Below are 26107 nucleotides of genomic sequence, written 5' to 3'. Positions count from 1 at the left end.
AAAGAAAGAAAGAAAGAAAGAAAGAAAGAAAGAAAGAAAGAAAGAAAAGAAGGAAGGCAAGCCAGAATAAAAAAGTGCTATAAAATTCTATTTAGCTAAAATATAAATTTCTGATTGTACACAAATCTGACATGAATGGGAAATAGTGGCATCCAGTTAACAAATGGATGGATAATGGATGAATGAATGAAAAAGCATTTATTAACTAATTACTATATTCAAATACTCTGCTAAGCACTGGTATTCAAATACTTAAAAGCAAAAAAAAAATCTCAGATGTTGAGGAAAATTTTGTCTGATGTGGGAAAATATCACCAATGGAGGAGTGGTGGCCAGAGAAGAATATTTTGGTTTGGAAAGTTATAAGGATGGTGAGTGGAAGCATCTTTTCAGTAACAAAAGTAGTATAGATTTGATTATGGTTCCAGAACTGAAAAGCTTGGCGATGATTGACTGATATTGGCTGATGAGAAGATCACTGGGGAATAAAATTAAGCACAGTTGAAGACAATATAGATATAAGGGAACACAGGAGGAATTCACCAATAAAGACAACAGGGGCCTCAGCAAGAGTTTTGGAGATGAATGGATTAAGTCCTTCAGGATATGATATCTGATACAAACAGAAGAAAGCCTGCCAAGGACTAAAATCAAAAGATACCAAAAGAGATGTCATTTAAACTGAAGCCATTAATTGTCTTTTCATAGTTTTTCTTTTGCTTTCATTTCATTACCTATTTTTTCCTCAAGGTCCTTGATACCTTTTAACCAAAAGCAATGCTGTTCCTCAGGGTTCTCACTTTCTTTTGACCCAAAAGTGTCTCCCTCCTACTTTGACCTATGATTCAGATGTGGATATAGGTAATGGATTTGCCAAACAGCATCTAGCCCTGTGTCCTTTGCTAGCGTAGGAATCCCTTGCAATATTTTTATGACCACTTGCCAGATCCTCTTATCACCTCTGGCTTAAGAGCTCCTAAAGCTATCGCAGCTTCTGTTGCCATCACTTAATTCCACCACTGGTGTTTCATTCACATGGATTCCACACAAATCTCCACCCTCATATCTCAGACTTCTCTTTCTGACCTCCTAAATTGTCTTGGGTTAGAAGAATGTCTTACCCTAACTTTTTGTTATCCCTGACACTCTAGAATTAGATTTAAGACATTATTTTAAAGTTTTTTTGAAAAAGAATGTTGGGAAAGTTAGGCTTAGTGCTTTCTATACTCCTCTATCTTGGCTCCACCTCTAGATTGATTTTGAAACTTATTTTTTAGCTATTCCAGAAATTTCTGTTGGGTTTGTGTCCATTTCTTATTTTTCTTTGAGGCTTTATTTGGAGCTGTTTTGGCTTCATTGTCTTTTTCTGACTTTGTGTTTTAATCTTCCCTATCTCCATAGCAGCTTTTGTGGTCAGATTCATTTTTTACTATTTGCTCATTTGTTCACAATATTTTTTTTTTATTTTGAACTTCATGTTAAAGTTGGGCTCTGTTCCCAGTGGGAGGAAGGAGAGGGGCACTATCTCAATCTTCAGGCTCTTTTTTTTTTTTTTTGCAATGCTGTTTTCAAGTTAGTTCTGGGAATTTAGAAGTTTTTGGTGCTTCCAGGGTGGTTTGATCTGGAGAAAGGTTTGGTCACTGCTCTGGTCTATACTCTGGTCCTTGCACAAGAAGGGATCCTGATTCCTTAACAGTCTCTCAAACTGCCTCCATTTGGCAAAATTTAACTTTTCTCTTTTTCCTAATAATTTCAGCATTCCCTCATCCTTCATATTTATTTCTTATTTCTTACTTTCTAATCCCATGTTTTATTCCATTTGTATGCCTAATAGCCTCATTTTCTTCTTTTTCATCTAAGAACTGATATTTGTGACCTCTTCCATTTAGTTAATTGGACAATTTTTCTCTGATTAAATTCAATGGCTACTTTACTACATTCCTAGGACTTTAAAATTTATAGTGTGCTTTGGAATCATATTCATTCATTAGTCCAAATCACAGAATGGTGAGATGGGTTAGTATGATTTTTCTTCATTTCACAGAAGATGAAACCAATCAATTAAGTTATTTATTTGAGGTTACAAGCTGCCTTGCATGACAGGTTGATTCTTAGACCTCAATCAAGTTTTCCTCAATATCCAACTGACTCCTTGGTAGACAGTTAGAAACTTACTGAATAACTGTTACACCTACATTCACCTACATTCATTTAAGTATTTATTTGAATTTGGAATAAAGAGCCAACTCCAGACCAGTAAGGCAATTCTCTCAAACTGCCTCCAACAATTGAAAAAAAAAAAAAAAACAAGGTCAACAACCTGTTCTGTTAGATAAGAAAGAAAAATATCTTTGCTTCAGCTACTCTGAATCTCTTAAACTTGCAAAGTTGCAAAGAATTCTATCATAAAGGAATGGGATTGAAAGGGATATCAGAGACCTTCTAGTCTAATGCCTGGTGAAGATCACTGAGTTCTGATACTGTTGCTAGAATTTCCTTCACTATACACTTTGAATGACATGATACTTTAAAACTGAACACCCAAGGCCCACTATGATGACTCATTCATATAGGATTTGTGTAAAGCACTTTCTTTACAACAATGCTGTGAGAGAAGTAGCATATATATTATTATTATGCCCATTTTACAAGTGAGGCAACTGAGTTTTAGAAAGGTGAAGCGAGTTGCCCAAGGTAATTTACGAAAAAATACATAAGTTGCAGAGAGGAGGCCAACATGCACAGGTAGAGGAAATTTCTTCATCTGGGAAATGAAATCACAAGTCCAGTCTCTCTCGCTACCCTACTGCCCCCCCTTTTTTAACATCATTTACATCTCCAAATATACCCCTTTCCTTCCCCTAAGCAGAAAGTCACTTTGTATAACAAAAATAAAATGAAGAAAGAGGGGAACAAATAGTTCAATAAAAAAATTAAAAATAACATAACTTTCTAACACACAGTACCTAATTAGCCCTGAAAGGAAAGGAGGAATGGTAATTTTCTCACTTCTACTTTAGAGACAACCTTTGTCACAATAATTTCTAATTGTTTTCTTTTCATTTCCATAATTGTGTGTATGAGTGCATTATGCATGCATGCACATAAACATAAATGTACAAACCAAATGCATTCATGTGAATTTGCAACAAAACAAATATATAAAAATCAATATGCATGTGAACCTGTGTTTACATGTTAATGCAAGGGAATGTGGTGTGCACACATATTATATAACATGTGAACAGTACAGTACACATACGTATGTATGCATGCATGTGCAATACACATAGGTGCATGGGTGCATTGTGGTGTGTGTGTCTGGATATGTACAACATGTGTACATTTCTCTGTGTGTTATATACATGTACATTTTATATATGTACATGATATAAAATAGAAAGAAAAATTGTAGTGACCCAGTTTGTGTTTGCACATGTATGTATATGTCTGTGTATGTTTTAACACATATATACATTATATATGATATTAGTATGTATATAATGACCACAACAATGGAAATGGAAATGGAAAGAAAGAAATTAAATACATAGTATATAATATATATATATATATATACACATACATATGTATGTGTGTATTTGTGTGTGTATATACACACACGATGTGTAGTTTTCCTGCTTCTCTTTATGTAACTTAGCATCAATTAATTTAATTTTTTATCCTTCCCTGTGTTCATCATATTCATCATTTCTTATGCTGAAGTAATATACCATTATATTGCCACATTTTTTAGCCATTTCCCAATTGATGATCATCTACTTTGTTTCTAATTCTTTGCTAAAACAAAAGCCATTGCTATAAATATTTTGGTATGTATGTGAATTTTATTTTCATATTTGAACTTCTTAGGGTATAGCATATGTGTAACTATGGGATCCCAGGGTCAATGAATGTGGACATTTTAGTGACTTTATTCACATAACTAAAAACTGATTTCCAGAATAATTGAACCAATTCATACCTCCACCAAAAGTGTAATAATGTTATTGTCTTTTCACAAGGCCTCTAATTTTGATTAATCCCATCTTCTAAGTTAATTAATGATCTTTTAATCACCAGATCATGTAGTTTTTGTTTAATCTTCATTCTTCTTGCCCTTTCTTCATCTTTTTACACTGTCCAACCATTTGAACTTCTGTGTGTGTGTGATAGTATTCTCTTGAATCTCCTGTCTGAAATTTCCTTTTCAGTCTTCTATACTGGATGTCCTGTCCCCTAAGCATAGGCATCCCTTTTCTTTAGGACTCTATTTTCTCTTCTCTACATACTCTCTCTTGATGGTAATCAATGACCATAGTTTTGTTGAAGTGGTCATTAAAAGAATCCCTGCTGAATTTCATGCTTTCCTCTAATCTATTTGAAGAGATTATTGGACATAAATGTTTGAATAAAGGAGGAACATGTTTCATGATGATGGACATGTGTATTAACCTAGCTGAGAGACATATGCATGCCAGGGTGCCATAGGGAACTCTTGACTGGTCCTCAGTGATTAATAACTCTGTCAAATGTGATTAGTTACTAAGGATGGAGGATACTAGATAGTGGAGCATGGACTCTGTTTGGAAGAATCTCCTCTTTATGTATTCTATAATATTTAGGCACCACTAACTTTGGAATCCTTTTGCCTTGGAACACTTTTCCAAGGCAATTTCATCCTGGGACTTTTAGCAAGGAGGTGAAGGAAGGAGATTTCTGCTTGGAGAAGAAATATATGTCAATGGGAAGCAAATGTTAGCCTAGGCAAATTTGAGACTGCTCTTTGAATCTCTGACTGCCCTCTTCTGCCTTTTTATTTCCTTTTATGAATGTAGGTCAATAACTATCAATGTGGAGAACTGTTATATCATGAATAGAGAATTCCCGAATTTAAAATTCTGGCATTATCCAAACAAAGGATACTCCTGTAGCAGTGTGCTTCTCATAGGAACAAAAATATTGCCAGGATCATTTTGTTTCTGAAGGAGTAAAGAAAACCATACTCTAGTTCAGGATGACTGGGTTTTACCAGCTTTCCATGAATACTTGTTGCCGTTCTTGCTGAAACCCCCAAACATGACCAACAGGGGCAATGGCTAGGAGTGTCTAGGCCACTGGAATCCCTGGCACCATGTGGTCTGGCCTTCATCCTGGCCATTTTCTGCCTTGTTACTTTTCCTTTACTTTATGCCCCACTCCCCTGTTGCTTCAGAAACGTTAATCAAATTAACATTCGCCTTTCCTCTAGAATAAGCCTGTCAGTTGATTATGCTATTGTTCCACTTACTCCCTTTTTGACTTCCCAGATCATAACTCCTTTTTCTGCCTACAGCTCCTTTGTATGTCTTACCTATTAGAATGCAAGTGTTTTGAGGGCAAGGGCTGGTTTTCTTTTGCATTTTTATCCCTAGATACAAACACAGAGTTGGCACATGATGAGCAATTTATAAATATTTTTCATTCATTCATTCACTGATTTGCTCTGGAAGCATATATCCAATGTGAATGCAAAGTATCTTTTCATCAGTTGCACAATGATTCTGGATAATATAATAGGTATAATGGTCTATTTACACTTTATGTTTCTACATGTGTTAGTTTATGCCTTTGTATCCTTTGTGTCACACATTTTCTATAGCTGATGAACTAAAAAGCTATCCTATACCTAATAACTATAATATATATTGAATATCTCTATGTAAGAGAATACTATTATCCATCCATTATGAAGAAAATCTTTGATAAGCTACATCTAAGGTTTTTTTTTATATTTCCCTGGAGATTTACTCCAGGAGGAATGCATAACCAGAGAGGAAAAACTGACTCCTTCCAGGGGGTGAGACACCTAGTTCTATGAATTAACATAGCTCATTTGTACGCAAGAGTCCCTGGGCCCTGGACTATTGCAATGGTCTGCTGGTTGGTCTGCCTGACACAAGTCTCTTGCCACTCTAGTCCATCCTCCGTTTATCTATCCAAGTGATATTCCTAAAGCTCATATGTGACCATGTCACCCCTCCCCTCACTTAATAAACTCCATTAGCCCTCTATCACCTTCAGGACTAAATATAAAATTCTGTTTGATGTTCAAAGCTCTTCATAACTCCCCACCACAAATTTTCCAGTCTTACAACCCTCCCACCCTCAAACTCTTACTCTCCCTTTCCCTCTTTGCTTCTCCTTCTCACTTTCTCTTTCCTCTTCCCCTACCCTCCCCTTCCTTCTTCCAATAACACTGGCTTCCTTGCTTTCCTCAAACAAGACAGTTCATCTCTTGGCTTCAGGCATTTTCTTTGGCTATCAAGTATGCCTGGAATGTATTCCTTTCTTAAATTCACCTACTTCCTACCTTGGGTTCTTTAATGTCTTATCTAAACCTAACTTTCTACAGAAAGCCTTTCCCAATCCTTCTTAGTTATTATGCCTTCTCTCTGTTCATTATTTCTTATTTATCCTGTAAATAGCTTTTTTGTGCACTTTTGTTTTCTCATTGTCTCCCTCATCGGATTGTGAATACCTTAAGGACAGAGACTGTCTTTGGGCTTTTTTTGTATCCCCAGTGCTTAAACACAGTGGCTGGCATATAAAAGTTGTTTAATAAATGTTTATTGACTGAATGACTAAATTCAATCATTATTTCTTTACAGATTATAATATCTATGTATCCATGTATCTGTCTATCAAATGCATCCCTCTCCATAGATCTAGTGATACATTACCAGCTACTTGTTGGACATCTCCAACTTAATGTTCCATAAGTACTTCAAACTCAATGTGTCAGAATAAAAAGTCATCATATTCCCTCCAGTAACTCGTTTCATCTTCTTAACTTCTTTATTTTTGTTAAGGATATTATTATCCTTCCTTTCACCCAGGTTTGAAACCTTAGAATCATCACCTTTCCTCTCTCTTACCACCTATTCAACCCATTGTCTAGTCTTGTAGTATATACATCTGCAATGTATCTTACTTTTTTTCTTCTTTCCAATCCTATATCCACTACCCTGGTTCAGAGTTCAGGCCTCCATTACTTCTCACCTGGACTGTTGCAATAATCTTCAGTTGCCCTTCTAGTTTTCTGGTCTCTCTCCTTTCCAATCAATCGTCTGCCAAAGTACTTTTCCTGAGGCACAAGTTTGAATCTGTCTCTTCCTTTTTTGATGACCTTCAATAGCTGCTTGTTGTCTCTAGGTTATGGGGGGAAAAAAGAACTTTCACATTGGCATTTAATGTCCTTTGCAGGGTAGGTCCTCCCATTTTCCAGGGTTAATGCGCATTACTCCCTTCATATAATCTACATTCCCTCTTTCTAGCTTAGTTGGTGGGAGGGCAATATTGGAGTCAGAAAGACCTGGGTTCAAGTATTTCCCCTAACCATGTAACTATGAGAAAGTCACTTGACTTCTCAGTCCCCAAATTAATTTTATGGGACTTTAAGTTGCAGATGAGTTGCTGATCTATATCAGTGAATGGAATTCCTACACCATGATGCCCTCAAATTCATGAAATCATAAATGGGGAAGTAAAAATAATAGATTCATTTTTTTATGCCATGGATATTTCCCAATACCCACTCCTTCCACCAACTACACACACACACACACACACACACACACACACAGACACACACACACACACACACACACACACACATTTACAAAGAAAAGCATTTAAACAAAATCACATCTGAGACCCATAGTTCCCCGCTTCTTTCTGGGAGGAAGGAAATATACTTTGTCAGCTTTCTCTGAGATCAACATTGGTTATTATTTCAAATCTGGGTTCAGTTGCTTTTTATTGTTGCTTTAATCTACATTATTGTAGTTATTATGTCTATAGTCACATAAAATCTCTGTATAATATTCTTCACAATTGCATTTTGATTTTTGTTTCATATTATATGTCCTTTTCAAAGTTCATAACACATTTTTAGAAGTTCCAAATATGCTTGTTTCAAAGTTTGTCCAGGAGGCATAGTTTAGAAAGTGATACTTCTGACACATTAATTACTAGGTTATTCTAATATTTTATGATATTTATTGATTTTCATCAGGTAGTAAACCTTTTCCTGCTAAAGGAGAATTTCAGTGATTTTTTTAAAAAAGTAAATGGCAAAACATCTTGGAAATTTGAAAGGTCCAAACTGTTCTCCTGAAATGAAACCTGGTAATTTGCAGTTATAAAAAGGTCAGTATGACAGTTGCTAGTAATCAACAAACAAGTAAATTTATACATTTGTTGCCATCAGATATTTGATAGGTCCATTTCCTATCCTTACCCCCTTATTTTTTACAAAATCTTTTCTCAAATGCCAATTCCTTATTAGCTGTATTTTTTCATAAAACTGTAAATTGTGAGGAGTTAAAAATATTAGTCTTTATTTAAAGAATCATGTTGATTTAAATAATTACTTGAAAGACTCAAATAACTTATTGGCTTCTTTTTGATTCTCACCAATTTAAATTCAATTCTCTGTTTAGAAGAAAAAATATGAGAGCAGTTTGCTTTTCTCCTTTTTTTTTTCTTCTTCTCATAAGAAAGCAAATGGAGGAAAATAGGGGCTAGATTTAATGAATTGTACCAGTTTGAATTCCATAGTATCATCCCTCCACCCCCAATTATCCTTTGAACTTTTATGGATTTTCTAGTGTCAAAGTCAGGATCTATTTGTATTAAGTCAGGATTGCCACAAAGCTTAAGAAAGAAAAAAAATAACCCTCTACTCTTAAAGAAGTATGGGGCTGGCAAGTAAAACAGTTGGATTTGGGGGGAGGGGTGCCATACAAGTGAGAAAACTGAACTACTGAGTTTCCCTGGAGATTTATGGTGTCTACCTATGATCTTAACAGATATAGAGGTCTACCTGTTGTAGACATGAACTCTTCTGTTTGTTGTGACTGTTTTTCTCTCTCCAATAGGTTGTCTCTCACCTAGAGATATGCCCTTCTGCCTTGTATGCCCTTTACTGTCTCTTAACCAGCCCCCTTTCATGAACACTCTCTCCCTCTATAGGACTCCCCTATTCCCCAATTAGATTTTTGATATTTTGAAACTGATCAGAAACTTCAAATTTCCTAGCTAACTACTGTATTCCTACCTGTGACTTCAGGGACTGGAAATAAATCAAATGCTTCTGAGCCTTCCCTGCTTATACAATATCTGAGCAGTTCTGCCCCAGAAATAGCCATGATATCTTAGCTGAGCCTGCTGCTTTGCCTCAGAAACTGCCTGAATTATGAATCCAGGAGTCCCTGATGCCCAAGGACATATGTGTCACAATAAAGACTACCCTGTCCTAAGCTCCATGGTGACATTCTTGATTTTATCCTTTTCTTGCCTCTTCTCAGTCCTCCTTTGTAGGTGATAGTCCCAGACCCAGTGGGTGTGTTGGTAGACCTGCCTAGTTTGCAGGTGTCTGACCTGACCCTAGTGTGAGAGCCGCTTGTTGGTATTTTCAGTTAAGCCTCATGCCCTTCTCTTTGGAACTTTCCCTTAAATCAACTAAAAAAGAGGACTTACTACTTTTAGCATTGATTAGTTCATAAAACCTTTTCCAAATCCTTTTCATTCCAAGCAATCTTGAGAGGCTCTTTGTAATTAAAAAAAAAAGTATGTATATCACTCCCCCCCGCAACTATCAGGAACTCCTCTGAAATGGATGGGAAAACCTTTAGCTTAGAAACTTAAATTATCCAATTGTTTATTGATAACTGCAGGTCAAGGGGGACCCTGGACAAACTGAGATGCTTAACATTAAAAAAATACACTTTCATTGATTTTTTTTTTTACTTCACCAACATTTATCCCAGTATTCCTCTCCCTCCCTACCCTCTCAGAGAATCATTGCTTAACATTTTTTGAGCTGGTTCATAATCTGCTATGTAAGCACTGAGGAGGGAACTATTGCTTTGTGAGTTAGTGGAAATTATTCCTGGAGCTCATAGGATTGAGTATAGTATTGGAAAGGACCCTTAGAAATCATTTCCTAAAACTCCTCTCTCCCAACATTTTGTGGAGGCAGAAACTGAAAGCTAAACAGTAGAGTTACTTGCCTAAGATCAGCCAAAGTAGTAAGAAGCAAAGACAGGTTTTATCTTTGACTCTAAACTCAGAGCTCTTTCCCTTATACCAAAGCATCAGGAATGTTAAAAGAATTTTCTACATGAGAAATTGGTTAAGTAGGACTTGGTTACATCAAGAGTCCCTTTCCACTCATATCTTCGGTATTATAGGTATCATAGCCTTCTTCTTAAACAAGGGAAAAAGGCTCAGTTACCTAGGACCCCCATACACAAACCCTGTGTGTATTAACGTTGATTGTGTGTTCTATTATGTCTTTCCCTGAGACTCAATAGTATTTTCTCCTTTTCTAAAAGTACTTGAGGATCACATTTAAAGCTGAAAAATCTGGTTCATTCTCAGATAATTTCTGGGATGGGAGAGATTGTATTGTTTTGGCTGGGAATCAAGTTCTCCTGTATCTGTCATTCAAAGGATTATGGAAAAATTCCATCACAGTGAAAAGTCCAGTGGTCCACTGCAAAACATTTCATTAGAGAAAAAGAAAGACAACTGCTATGCTAGATTTTTCACTTTTTTAAGCCATACCTAGTTGAAGTTGCATTTATTATTGTAGAGGGTAACTTAGTTCCCAGGAGAACCTCATTCAAAAACCACGAAAGAAATAGATTTTATTTTTACATTATTTGAAGTTCATTTATGACATTTTTTTTCTATTTTCTTTTGATGTGCTCAGCTCAGGAGTCATCTCCTTCATGAAGCCTTTTTTGACTTCCCAATTCTTTCTTGCTGTCTTATACTCCCCCCATCTCTCTGTCTCCTTTCCTGTCTTCCTATCTTTCTGTCTATCTCACTTTCTCTGACTCTCATTAAAATTACTTAATATTATTTTGTATGTGCTTTATATTGTTTATGTTGAATTCTTACCCCTCCCACCTTACCCCCATCTAAATATAGAATATAAAATTCTTGAGGGCAGTGACTGCTTCCCTGGGGGAGGAGGGAATCAGGAGGTGTTTAATAAATGTTTAATGAATTGATTTGTATTAGCTGACTGGATCCTCTTTTTTTTTTAACCACCCCTCCACTTTCATATAGTTACCCTTTCTGATGCTTTATCATGGTATAAAGGTAACTATGTGTCTCAACATTTGCTACAGTAGAATTTAACCTTTAGCAGGTCCTCAGAGCAAGAAAAGTTTTATTATTGGCTTGTTGATGAATCGTAATTCTATATTCTGAGGACTAGCCTACCTATTGCAGGAGTGACTCATCAGATTGGCCAAAAGGCTGCCCCAGGAGCCCTTAAAAACCACCTATAATGATGGAATGAAATAGTAGTACTTATATCATTAAGTCACAAATCTTTGAATTATAGAATTAAGTATATTAAATAAACTCCAGCTTTTATCATCTTTGGCAATAGTTTTAATGCTTAAAAAGGATTTGAAGACCTATGTGATGACTTTAATATTTTTTCATTTCTGTATCACTCCTATTTCACTTCTCCTGACTTGATGATCTGGTTCACAAGTATGTAGGATCTCTTGATCATATGTGGATTATACTCTTCAAGAAGTTCTCAGCCATTATCATTATTGTTTTGTCTTTCTTGTTTTATTTTCCCATCTTTAGGGAAAAGTCATGACTTACAAAATAAGCTGCTGCACAGCTATCTGCATGTGCTTAGTGGTGAAGACTTGACATTTTCAAGGATTGTCATGTCCAGTTATCACAATATCAGATTCCAGTCTGAGTTGTACTTTTCTCATTTATAGCATGAGGGCTAAGATTTAAGGTTTGCTTTTCTATGATTGCATGTCTTCCTGATGAAAGACTGAGTTGTGTTTTGCTTAAGCTATTAAAGTTTAAAATTGTGATAAGACTTTTAGGACATCCCGTATTTGCCTCTGGCTTCTTGCTTTCTATTATTTTATAATATCATTAGTAATAATAGTATTATAGCTCCCTTCCATATAGCAGACAAGTGGAGCTAGAGTACTAGATGTGGTATCAGGAAGACCTGAGTTCAAATCCTGCCTCAGACAATTACTATGAAAACCTCAGCAAATAGTATTACCATATCTCAGCTTTAGTTTACATATCTGTAACATGCATATACTAATAACGTTTACCTTACGGGGTTGCTGTGAGGATCAAATGGGATAACACATGTAAATCACTTTGTAATTTTAAAGCACTATGTAAATGTTGGCTGTAATTATTATTTTTATTGTTTTTACTATATTGCTAGAATAATACAAAGATTCCAAGAAGACTTTCTTGATGAGGTCTGCTTACACTTATTGTTTCTCTATTTTGTGTTCCCTTGGTGGTTGTGTATGTAGCCTGAGTTATCCTGAATATCCTTTTCTCTTTAGTTATTTCAATTGTAATCTCAACTAGATACAGAGGATCTATTGTATTTACTTCCTTTCTGAACATACTAGAGTGTAGCATATATTGTAGGTATTCAACCAGTACTTTGGGAATAAGTGATAGAAGACAAAGATGGCGCAAAAGTCACAGATACATCAAAAAAATTCCTTTTTTTTTAATCACTAGACCATTTTGCATGAGCTGTTTATATATAGGAAATGTTACTAGCCTGAGTTTCTTTTTGTTTTTTTGCCCTTGGCAATCCATTGCATAGAACCACACAATGTTATGGCTATATGGATCATAGATCTAGGGTTAAAAGGGACTTTGCAAGGTCATTTAGGCCAACCTCCTTAATTTAGAATTCAGGAAACTAGATGAAGCTCAAGTTGGCTATTGTCTAACGTTACTAGGCAGAAAGCATCAGAGGCAGGATTTGAACCTGTTCTTTTGTCTCCAAAGCCAATGCTCTTTCCACAGCTACCACAGGGACCTTAGAGGTCATCATATTCAAACCCCTCATTTGACAGGTTTGGAGCTGAGTGAGATAACTTGCCCAGTCCTACACAGCAAGTAATTGGCAAAAATTAAAGTCAGTTCTTCTGACTCTACTATATCATCAAAAGGGATTCAAAGAATTTAACTACTTTTGAGCAATTTGATAGTAAAAATTAATTTTTTGGGTAAGGAGTACACATGAGTAATACTCAGATTCTATTAGCCTATATGAAGTATACATAGAAGGCATTAGGAAGGGGGGAAAAAAGTAAGAAAAGAGCTGGGTAATGAAAACAAATAAAGCAGTAAAACAAAAACAAAAGAAAAAAAGCTGTTATCTTAAAATGACAAAAATATTTTTGTATAGCATCTGACTTGGGAAACTTATATACTATATAACCTCAGTGCAATTATGTATTTATAATTGTACTGTGAATTTTAAGCAACTAAAAGATGAGTGATCCCTAACTAGGATGATGTAACTGAGGATTTGTTTCAGGACTTTTAGTAGCATAGTGACAATTGAACTTAGCACCTAAGTAGAATGAATAAATAATTTAAATAGGAAGCTATCAGTGGCACCTTTTTTCAGGTTAATACTCTCTTTGTTTGTTCTTCCTTGTCCTAGAAGTCCTGTGTTTCTCATATGTGGCCTAAGGATGTCCATGAGAATTTGATTTGAGTTACTCTTTTGTGGAACTTGTCCCAGACACAAAAAATTGCTACTTACAGCTCTCAGAATGAATTCTGTAGTTGGATGGATTTCTAGCCCAACCTAATACAGAGGGTATAGTAGGAAGAAAAATGGTTTTAGCTTCTGATACTCTCTGTGTGACCCTAGGTAAGTCATTTGATTTCTCTAAGCTTCCTCATATATAAAATGAGGACAATATTACCTTCATGCTTATTTCCTAGAATTGTGGTGCAGAAAGCATTTTTTAGTCTTAGAAGATTGTAGAACTGTGAATTAAATTTTAGACAACTCCTCTACATATCAGGAAATGTCTGGTAGAATACGTGCAGTATATTTTTGTGAATATGATAAGCTCTTCTTCCTCTCCCATCCCTTTAACTAATACTATGATGAACAAAGAATGGAAGCCAGAATGTTGGCTTCCAAGAAAACAGTAGGAAAATCTCTTTGATTTGGAACAAGGTGCAACAACAATTCAAAAACTTTAGCCTAAAATTGTCTTTCCAAATAAAGTGTTTAAGACTAGCCTGGAGTATGGGGGAAAAAATTCACACCTGCTCTATTGTTCTTCTGCAGTTCCTCAGAAATGATAAGAACCTTTATAGTGTCTTATGAGTCAATTGTGTATTTATTGTGTTCATGTACATCAAAAAGAAGGAATAGAAATTTGGAAGCTTAAATGAATTGCACACAGGTCACAACAACTTCTAATTGTGTCATACATGTACACATATTCTCTAAAAAACAAAAACAAAAACAAAACCCAAAGCATTCTCAATTCTTAGGAGACCATCTCTTAGACTCAGTAAAAGGAAAGATTTGTCTTTTAAAATCAAATTGATTTTCAATCCTTTGTGCTTCTGAAATGTTCTTCAATTGCTTTTCAAGGAGGCAATTTTTATTTGGTACATTTTTCACACAGACTTTGTAAAAACTTAACTTTGGGGCTAAGGTCATGAAAGAAATCATTTAGCTCCCAAATGGACAACACTTCTCTGTGACTTAGGAGTGATGTGGAATAGAGAAGTTTTGGGTAAGATAATTTTGACAACACATGGGATCATAGCTCTAGATCAAGAAAGGATTTTAAAAAGCATTGAATCCATTTTTCTCATTTTGTAGATGAGTGAACTGAGGCCAAGAGAGATTGAAATGCTCTTTCTCCTCACTTCTGTCTCCTGGCTTTACTAGATTTTTTCAAAACTCTGCTGAAAACCCTCCATCAGCATTGCAAGGCTCCTCCACTGCAAGTGCCTTCACCTATAGATAACTTCCCATTTACTTTATTTCTTGTATGTACATAGCTATTTTCATGTTATCACCTCCATCAGAATGTAAGCTTTTTGAGGGCAGGGACTTTTTTCACCTTTCTTTATATGCCCACAGTTTAGCATAATGATTAACATTTAACAAATGCTTATTAAGTGCTTATTGACGGATGAGTTGTTAGATGACTTGCCTAAGATTGCACAAGCAATACATAACAAAGTTGAGATTTGAACTCAGACCCTCTATATCCAAATTCAGAATTCTTTCCAACATAACATTTCATAGAACCCGGGGTACATTCTTAACTCTAAGAGTGAAAAATGTGGTAATAGGTTTTAAAATGTCTGATTTTTTTAAAAAAGTAATTAAGTTCAGGAAGTATAACAAAAAGAAAAATGTGTAATTCTAAATAATGTTATAACAGTAAAATATGTTTATATATTTTAATTAGTTTGAGATGAAAGATGAGTCAAATGGAATTACTAGACCATTAGGATCATGATTACTTCTTTAAAAAGAAAAAAAACCAAACAAAACAAACAAACAAACAACCTTGCTTGTGAATATTTGATGGAGAAGAATGAACCACAATACTTTTTAATAAATTTTACTATCAAATCACAACATACAAACCATATTCTTATTGGCTTATTCACTTCTCAATCAATCAGTCAGTCAACATTTACTAAATGCCTACTATGGAGCAGGCACTGTGCATTCCCATTCCTCCATGTCTTTGAAGTAACTTCAGCAAAAAGTTTATAATAAATGTTGACAATGATCAAGATAACTGAGTGAGTAAATAGGATATGTGTTGTTCCAGAGGTAGCAGAGATAATAGAAAGAGTGTATAAACCACTCATGATGACCACTCTGAAACTTTGCTTACCTGTCTATAAAATGAATTTGGGGTAGAATATCTCTAGCATCCTTTCTCCTTTTCAGATTCTTTCAGTAAAACATTGGCCTCCTCACTTCTACTTGAATATTCTTTCTACCCTAATTGAGCATACTAACTAATACAAGGGTAAGTCTTAGAAATCTTTTAGTTAAGTTTCCACTTCTGGGAGCCAAGATGGCAGTAAGAAGTAACTCACTCTTACCCTTTCTTATTAACCTCTGGAAGCCCAGAAAATATTACTCCAGGAAAAACCCTGGGATAGTTGAACCAGAAGAAAGATGGGGGGCAACAATCCAGTAGCCCAGGTAGCTTGAGGGATTAACAGGAAAGGCCCCTCTTGCCCTGGGGGGAAAGGGAGCAGTACAAAACTTGAGACATTCTACCAAGCTAGTAGAAAGCCCCACTTTAGCATACCAGGAGGAGATCCTGAAACCAAGGTGGTAGAGCACTCAAATAACAACACCTGGACCCCTGGGTGCCTCAGTGAGGGCTGGGAAACTGGTGGAAAGCAGCTCAGAAAACCACCAGGTGCCTATGCATTCTACAGCAGTCTCCTAGTGCCTCAGCAAAAATCTGTGAAGTGTTCCAAGGGGCCCCAGGTGGATCTGCAACATCTATCTGAAAGGAGCTGAAGAAAGTGAAAGCAAAGGAAAAGCAGCCAACATCCAGGAGCCAGACTACCCAATCCTACCCCTAGAATTCAGTATTGCTGATTCCAGCCCCACACCAGGTAAGCTGCCAGAACCCTACAGCCTCCAACTGCCAGCATCAGAGGCCCCAACACACAAAGCCAGTGACCAGACCCTATGCTCCCAACACAAGAAGCTTGGGTCAGTGCTCTCTGCTCCCCAGCAAGAGAGCTCAATCTCTTTAAAGGCCAGGAAATAGGAAAACACTGTGAGCAAAAAGAAACATATGATAGAGTCTTATTACAGGAAGAGTGAAGATCAAGGCATTAATTCTGAAGAGGACAACATTGTCAACAAACCCACATCTAGAACCTCAAAAGGGAATATGAACTGATCTGAAGCCCAAAAAGCCCCCTTAGAAGAGCTCAAGAAGCATTTTAAAGGTCAAATGGGGGAGGAAGAAGAAAAAATGGAAAAGAAATGAGAGGTATACAAGGGACAGTCAATAGCTTGGAAAAGCAAGGACAAAAATTAACTGTAGAAAACAAGTCCTTAAAAATACAATTGGCCAACTGGAAAAAAATTACACTGAAGAAAACAAGTCCCTAAAAATACATTTGGTCAAATGGGGAAGGAGGTACAAAATCCAATAGAAGAAAACAATTTGTTGAAAATTAGAATTGGGCAAATGGAAGCTAATGATTCTATGAAGAGCAAGAATCAGTCAAACAGAAACCAAAAATGAAAAAAAAATAGGTGAAAACGTAAAATACCTCATTGGTAAAACAACTGACCTGGAAAATCCCCGATCCAGGAGAGACAATTTGAAAATTATTGGTCTACCTAAAAATCATGATGAAAAAAAGAGCCTGGATAGTATCTTTCAGGAAATCATAAAGGAAAACTGCCCTGAGGTCCTAGAACCAGAGGGTAAAATAGCCATAGAAAGAATCCACTGGTCACCTCCTGAAAGAGATCCCAAATTGAAAATGTCAAGGAATATAGTAGCCAAATTCCAAAATTACCAGGTCAAAGGGAAAATACTGTAAGCAGCCAGAAAGAAACAATTTAAATATCATGGAACCACAGTCAGGATTACACAGGATCTTGCAACTTCTACATTAAAAGACTGTAGGGCGTAGAACATGACATTACATAAGGCAAAAGAGCTTGGATTACAACCAAGGATCAACTACTCAATGAAAATGAGCATGATCTTTCAGAGGAGGAGATGGATATTCAATGAAATAGGGGACTTATGAACCTTCCTGATAAAAAGACCAGAGCTCAACAGAAAATTTGATCTTCAAATCAAGACTCAAGAGAGACATAAAAAGGTAAATGGAACAGAAAGATGAAATACGTTGTTAATAATGGCAAACTGTTTACATCCCTACAAGGGAAGATGAGCTTGTAACCCTTGAGAACTGTATTGTTAAAGGGGCATACATAAAGGGGTATATATAAGGGTATACATAAGGGATATATATAAAGAGGGTGGGTATAAATTGACTTTGATGTAATGATAAAAAAAATCTAATCAAGTGGATTAAATGGATCTAAGTAAGTGGATTAATCTGCTCTAACTAAGAAAATGAACTGAGAGAAAAGGAAAGGAGGAGGCAGACAAGGGTAAATTACATTACAGAAAGAAGCACAAAAACCTATTACAGCTAAGGGAAAGAAGGGAGGGAGATGAGCATTGTCTGAACCTTACTCTCATCAGATGTGGCTCAAGAAGGGACTAACATAATCAGTTAGGTACTAATATTGATAGACTTAACCCTTCTCAGCAATACAAAGTTCTAAGGCTTCTCCAAAGGCCTCATGATGTAAAATGCTATCCACATCCAAAGAAAGAACTATGGAGTTTGAATGCAGATCGAAGCATACTATTTGCTAATTTTTTCTTCTGTTGTGTTTTGTTTCCTCTTTCTGGTGGTTCTTCCTATTGGTTCTAATTCTTACTTACAACATCACTAATATAAGGGGGCAGCTAGGTGGCACAGTGGATAGAGTACCAGCCCTGAAATCAGGAGGACCTGAGTTCAAATCTGGCCTCAGAACAAACACTTGACAGTTACTAGCTGTGGAGCTGTGTGACCCTGGGCAAGTCACTTAACCCCAATTGCCTAAAAAAAAAAACAAAACAAAAAAAATCACTAATGTGGAAATATATTTAATAGGAATGTATATGTATAGCCTGTATCTTGGGGAGGGAATTGGAGAGGGAGGGGGAGAAAAATGTAAAACTCAAAAGGTTGTGGAAGTGATTATTGATAAATCAAAGTAATTAATTAAAAAATGAAAAAGAAATCTTTTAGTTAATCATTGAATTTATACATAAAACAACCTTTTTATTAACTGTCAATTATTCCTTGAATGCTCTATCACCCTACCTCTGCTTCTTAAAATTCATGGATTTAAGACTCATCTTAGGAATCCTTTCCCAGTCTTTCTTCTCACCCTTACAGGTACTAGTGTCTTCTCTTCTAAAATTACTCTGTATCTGCCCTATATCAATGTTATAGATGCCTTTTGGGTTGTATTAAGAGAAGACTAGTACCTCTGGTGGGAGGCTGCCAATAAAGGCTGTTTTCCACCTTTTGGGGTCTCCTTGCTACCCTACTTTCACCTATGGCTATAAAAACATGCAGTATTTATGGCAGCCACACATGGGTAAAATCTTTTCATCAGATGGGCAAAACCAGATTGAAGGTAACCGACAGAACTCAAGCTGGTTATCGAGTTAGTGGGGTTTCTACCCCAAGCATGTGAAGACTTACCCCATGGAACAGTTGAATATGAATAAGAAGGTGTTGGAAGCAGGTGCTATGGAATGCTTAGAGCTTGATTAGACATTGAAGATGCCAAGGTGATCCACTGCATCCTGAACCATCTAGACTTTGTCTTGCCATTGGACTCTGATGACTCTGGAAGAGAATGAAGCTGACAACTTTGTACAACTTTGCCTCACTTAAATACAATTAATGTGCCAGTCAAAAAAATCACCCATGCCATTTTGCCATTTTCACCTATCTTGAAGTCCTGTAGTGATGGAAAAGTCAAAAAGAAGTAGGTGTAGATACTCTAGGAGCTTTGGTACAACCTTGTACACAGCCAGCCCAAGGCATAGGGTCATCTTCTCACTGGACTGAAGCAGAAGTGGAATTTAGTAGCTCCCTGAGTAACTGAGCAGCTTTTTTAAATGACCACACTACTCACCTTCTGGTGTGAGGAAAGGGCTAGAAAAGATACCCTAAAATTTGTCTGCTTCATCTAACTTAATCCTGGCCTTCTTAGCACAGCAGGCAGCAATCTTACCCTGCAGTTGAAAAAAACAAAAACAAAAACATATAGAAACTTGTGTTAAGATGATTCCACTTACTCTTGGTACATAAAATGTGCACACACTTATGGACTTGTGAAATCCAGGAGACCTGAAAGAATACACAGCTCTTGTTGCAAGAGAACCCAGCAGATATTTCATTTAAATTGTAGTCCTGAGTGAAACAACCCTGACCTACTGAAGTCAGAACTGTATACACCTTTTTTTTTTTTTCCTGGAATGGTCCCATGATAAGGAGTACAGCTACCATGCTGTTGGTAACTTGAAAGAGCTACAAGCCAAGACTCAAGTGGAGTGCCTTGAAGCACTGGAAGATTTGGCCACCAGAAGACACCTCCCTACCTGGAGCTGTGCCTCCTGGGATTGTACTGAAGCACTGGGAGGTTTGGCTGTTGGAAGATGCCTGTCCACTACCATACATGGTGATTTTCTGAGCTAGGGTCGAACAGTTCTCTTGCCTGTGCCAAGGCACTCAGGGGGTCCTGGTGTTGGTGCTAGCCTGCTTCACCACCCTGGAGCTCAGGATCCCTCCCTGGTTTACTGAGGTTTGGCTTTCTATGCTTCAAAGCAGCCTGGGTGAGCCAGTGCCCTCCAGGGGTCACATCTGCTTCAATCCCAATACCTTCAGTGTTGCTGACCCCAGCTCAGCACCAGGTAAGCTGGCAGACCACTACAGTTTCCAGCTATTTGCACTTAAGGCCCCAGCCCACAAATCCAATGACTGTGCCCCAGGACACCAGCACAAGAAGCTTGAGTCAGTACCTCTTGTGCTTCACCAGGAGAGCTCAACTTTAAAAGCCAGGAAACAGGCAAACACTGTGAGCAAAAAGCAGAAATGGACAATGACAATAGATTCTTACTATGAGGAAAGGGAAGATTAAGGTACAAATTCATAAAAGGACAACAGTGTCAATATACTCACATCCAAAACCTAAAGGGGGAATATGAACTGGTCTCAAGCTCAAAAATCCTTCTTGGAAGAGCTCAAGAAGGATTTTACAAGTCAAATAAGAGAGGTAGAAAAAAATTGGGAAAAGAAATGAGAGGTATACAAAACAGAATCAATAGCTTGGAAAAGGATGGATAAAAATTGACTGTAGAAAACAACTCCTTAAAAAGTAGAATTGACCAAATGGAAAAGGAGACACAAAAACACCCCGAAGAGAAAAACTTAAAAGGTAAAATGGGCCAAATTGAAAAAGAAGTACAAAATTTAATTGAAGAAAACAATTACTTAAAAATTAAAATTTACTAACAGGATGCTAAGGACTCTATGAAAAACAAGAATCAGTCAAATAAAATGAATGAAAAATAGAAGAAAACATAAAATATATCATTGGTAAAACAACTGACATGGGAAATAGATCCAGGAGAGATAATTTTAAAATTATTGGTCTACCTGAAAGCCATGATGAAAAAAAGAGCCTGGACAGAATCTTTCAAGAAATCATCAAGGAAAACTAACCTGAGGTCCTACAACCAGAGGACAAAATAGTCATCAAAAGAATCTACCAATCACCTCCTGAAAGAGATCCCAAATTGAAAATGCCAAGGAATATTGTAGCCAAATTCCAAAATTATAAGGTCAAAGAGAAAATACTACAAGTAGCCAGAAAAAAAAACAATCAAAAAACACAAACAAAACACCAACAATTTAAACATTGTGGAAGCATTGTCAGGATTATGCAGTATTTTGCAGTTTCTACATTAAAAGACTGGAGGTCTTAGAATATGATATTCTGTAAGGCAAAGGAGCTTGGATTATAACCAAGAATCAATGACCTAGTGAAATTGAGTATAATCTTTCAGGGGAGGAGATGAATATTCAATGAAATAGAGGACATCTAAACCTTCCTGATGAAAAGATCAGAGCTCAACAGAACATTTATTCGTCAAAGATAGCACTCAAGAAAGGCATAAAAAGGTAAAAAGGAAAGAAAAAAACAAGTTATTTACAAGGGCAAAGTGTTTACATCCCTACAAGGGAAGATGGTACTTGTAGCTCTTGAGGTCTGTATCTACTACATCATTTAGAAGGGGTATAAACAGAAAGAGGGTGTAGGTATAAGTTGACTTTGATGTGATGATAACCAATCTAATTAAGTGGAGAAAAGGGATTGTACTGGGAGAAGAGGAAAGGAGGAGGCAGAAAAGGGTAAATTACATCACATAAAGAGACACAAAGACCTATTATAATAGAGAGTAAGAAGGGACCGAGATGAGCATTGTTTAAACCTTACTCTCATCAGATTTGTCTCAAAGAGGGAATAATATAATCCAATATAGAAATCTAACTTACTGTATAGAAAGTAGGAGGGGAAAGGGGAAAGAAAAGATAGGAGGTGGATATAAGTGAGGGCGGATTAAGATAGGCAGTAATTTAAAGGAAAACCCTAGTGAGGAGAAAGAGAAAGAAAAGAGAGAGAAAAGCATAAATGGGGGGAACATAGGATAGAGAGAAAAATACAGATAGTAATCATAACTGTGAATGTGAATGGGATGAACTCTCCCATAAACCAGAAGCATATAGCAGACTGGATTACAAACCAGAATCCTACAATATGTTGTTTACAACAAACACATTTGAAGCAGAAAGATACACACAGAGTAAAGGTAAAAGACTGCAGCAGAATATATCATGCTTTAGGTGAAGTAAAAGAAAAAAAGGGGGTAGTAATTATGATCTTAGGCAAAGCAAATGCAAAAATAGATCTAACTAAAAGAGATAAAGAACGAGACTACATCCTGCTAAAAGGTACCATAGACAATGAACACCAAACATATATGCACCAAATGGTACAACATCCACATTCTTAGAGGAAAAATTAAGTGAGTTACAGTAAGAAATAGACAGCAAAACTATACTAGTGGGGTACCTCAACTTCTCCCTCTCAGAACTAGATAAATCTAACCACAAAATAAATGAGAATGAAGTTAAGGAGGTGAATAAAATCTTAGAAAGTTTAAATATGAAAGATCTCTGGAGACAATTGAATAGGGATAGAAGGGAATATATCTTTTTCTCAGTGGTTATATGACACCTACACTAAAATTGACCAGGTACTAGGGCATGAAAACCTCACAATCCAATTTAGAAAGGTAGAAACATTAAATGCTTCCTTTCCAGATCATGTTGTAATAAAAATTGTATGTAATAAATGGCCATGGAAAGAAAAGATAGTAATTGATTGGAAACTAAATAATCTAAACCTAAAAAATGGTTGGGTCAAACAAAAAATCATGGAAAAAATCAATATCTTCCTTTAAGGTAATGACAATAATGAGACAACTTACCAAACTTATGGGATGCAGTGAAAATGTTTCTTAGGGGAAGTCTTATATTTCTAAAGGCTTATGTGAATAGATAGAGAAAGAGGAGACCAATGAATTTGACATGCAACTAAAACACCTAGAAAAAGAACAAATTAAAGATCTCCATTAAATGCCAAATTAGAAATTCTGAAAATCAAAAGAAATTAATAAAATTGAAATTAAGAAAATTATTGAACTAATAAATAAAACTAAGAGCTGATTTTATGAAAAAAACAATAAACTGATAAGCCTTTGCTTAATTTGATTAAAAAAGAAGAAAACCAAATTATCAGTATCAAAAATGAAAAGGTTTAAGTCACCACCAATGAAGAAAAATTAAAACAATAATTAGTAGCTATTTTACAAAACTCTGTGCCAATAAATCTGGCAATCTTAGTGAGATGAATGAATACCTACAAAAATAAAAATTGCCCAAATTAATAGAAGAAAACTAGTACTTAACCCCATTTCAGAAAAAAAAAATGAACAAGCCATAAATGAATTGAATAATAATAAACCTCCAGGGTCAAATGGATATTCAAATGAATTCTACCAGACATTTAAAGAACAATTAATTCCAATGCTGTATAAATTATTTGGAAAAATAGGCAAAGAAGGAATCCTACCAAATTCTTTCTATGATACAAATATGGTGCTGATACCTAAATCAAAAAGAACCAGAACAGAGAAAGAAAATTAGAGACCAATTTCCCTAATGAACATAGGTGGAAAAATTTACATAAAATATTAGCAGAGATTAGAACATCATATCATGAGGATAATACACTCTGATCAAATGTGCATTATACCAGGAATGCAGAGATGGTTTTATATTAGGAGAACTATCAGTATAATTGACCATATAAAATAACAAAATTAACAGAAATCATATGATTTTCTCAATAAGTGAAGAAAATCCTTTTGCCAAAATAACACAACTATTCATATTACAAATGCTAGAGAGCATAGGAATCAATGGAGTTTTCCTTAAAATGATAAGTAGCATCTATCTGAAATTATCAGTAAGCTTTATATATAATTAGGATAAGCTAAAAGATCAGGGGTGAATCAAGGATGCCCATTACCACCACTCTTTTTCAATATTGTAGTAGAAATGTTAGCTTGAAAAACAAGATAAGAAAAAGAAATTGAAGGAATTAGAATAGGTAATGAAGAATCAAAGTTGTCACTCTTTGCAGATGATATAATGGTCTACTTAGAGAATTCTAAAGAACCAACTAAAAAGCTACTTGAAAAAAATTAGCAACTTTAGCAAAGTTGCAGAATACAAAATAATTCCCCATAAAACATTGACATTTCTATATATTACTAACAAAGCCCAACACCAAGAGATAGAAAGAGAAATTCCATTTAAAATAACTGTAGACAACATAAAATATTTTGGATTCTACTTGCTATGACAAACCCAGGAACTAAATGAACAAAGTTGCGAAACACTTTTCACACAAATAAAATCAGATCTAACTAACTGGAAAAATATCAGTTGCTCATGCATAGGCTGAGGTAATATAATGCAAGTCACAATTCTACCTAAACTAATTTACTTATTCAGTGCCATACTAATCAAACTACTAAAAACATTTTATAGAGCTAGAAAAAAAAATAACAAAATTCATCTGGAAGAACAAAAATTTGAGAATATCAAGGGAAATATGAAAAAAATTGCAAGAGAAGGTGGCCTAACCATACCAGATCTAAAACTGTATTATAAAGTAGCAATCATCAAAACTACTTGGTACTGACTGATAAAAAGAGTGGTGGATTAGTGGAATAGGTTAGTACACAAGACTCAGTAGTCAGTGACTGTAGTAATCTCCTGTTTGATAAAGCCAAAGACTCCAGCATCTGGGATAAGAGCTTATTATTTAATAAAAACTGTTGATGAAAGTGGAAAATAGTATGGCAGAAACTAGACATAAAGAAACATCTTACACTATATACTAAGATAAGGTCAAAATGGGTATATGATTTAGACATGAAGGGTGAGATTATAAGCAAATTAAGCCTTTGGAGAATGGAAGATTTTATGACCAAAGAAGAGATAGAGAACATTATGAATTGCAAAATGGATAATTTTGATTACATTAAATTAAAAAGATTTACACAAACCAAGCCAATGTAATCAATATTAGCAGGGAAGTAAAAAGCTGGGAAACATTTTTTACAGCCAGTGTCTTTGGTAAAGGCCTCTTTCCAAAATATATAGTGAACTCAGTCAAATTTATAAGACTACAAGTCATTGCCCAATTGATAAATGGTCAAAAAATATGAACAGGCAGTTTTCAGATGAAGAAATTAAAGCTATCTAAAGTCATATAAAGAAATGCTCTAAATCATTATTGATTAGAGAAATATAAATCAAAACAGCTCTGAAATACCACCTCACACCTATCACATTGGCTAACATGGCAAAACAGGAAAGTGATAAATGTTGGAGATGTGGAGAAATTGGAACACTAATGCATTGTTGGTAGAGTTGTGAGCTGATCCAACCACTATGGAGAACAATTTGGAATTATGCACAAAGGGCTATTAAACTGTGTATACACTTTGACCCAGCAATATCACTTCTTGGTCTATAACTCAAAGAGATCATAAAAATGGGAAAAGATCCATATTTACAAAAATATTTATAGTAGCTCTTTTTTTGTGATGGCCAAGAGTTATAAATTGAGGGGATTCCCATCAATTGGAGAACAACTGAACAAGTTGTGGTATATGAATGTAATAAAATACTATTGTGCTATAAGAAATTATGAGCAGGTGGAATTCAGAAAAGCCTATAAAGACTTACATGAACTGGTGCTGCATCAAGTGAGCAGAACTAGGAGAACATTGTACATAGTAACAGCAACATTGTGAGATGTCCAATTTTGACAGACACTATTCCTCTCAGCAATACAAGTATCTAAGACAATTCCAAAAGATTCATGATGCAATATGCTATCCACATCCAGGGAAAGAACTATGGAATATTCAGATTGATGCATATTATTCTCTCTCTCTCTCTCTCTCTCTCTCTCTCTCTCTCT

The sequence above is a fragment of the Vombatus ursinus genome, unplaced genomic scaffold, assembly GCF_900497805.2.
Source record: "Vombatus ursinus unplaced genomic scaffold, bare-nosed wombat genome assembly UNPS02014832.1, whole genome shotgun sequence".
Lineage (NCBI taxonomy): Eukaryota > Metazoa > Chordata > Mammalia > Diprotodontia > Vombatidae > Vombatus > Vombatus ursinus.
Note: the sequence above shows the minus strand (reverse complement) of the source record.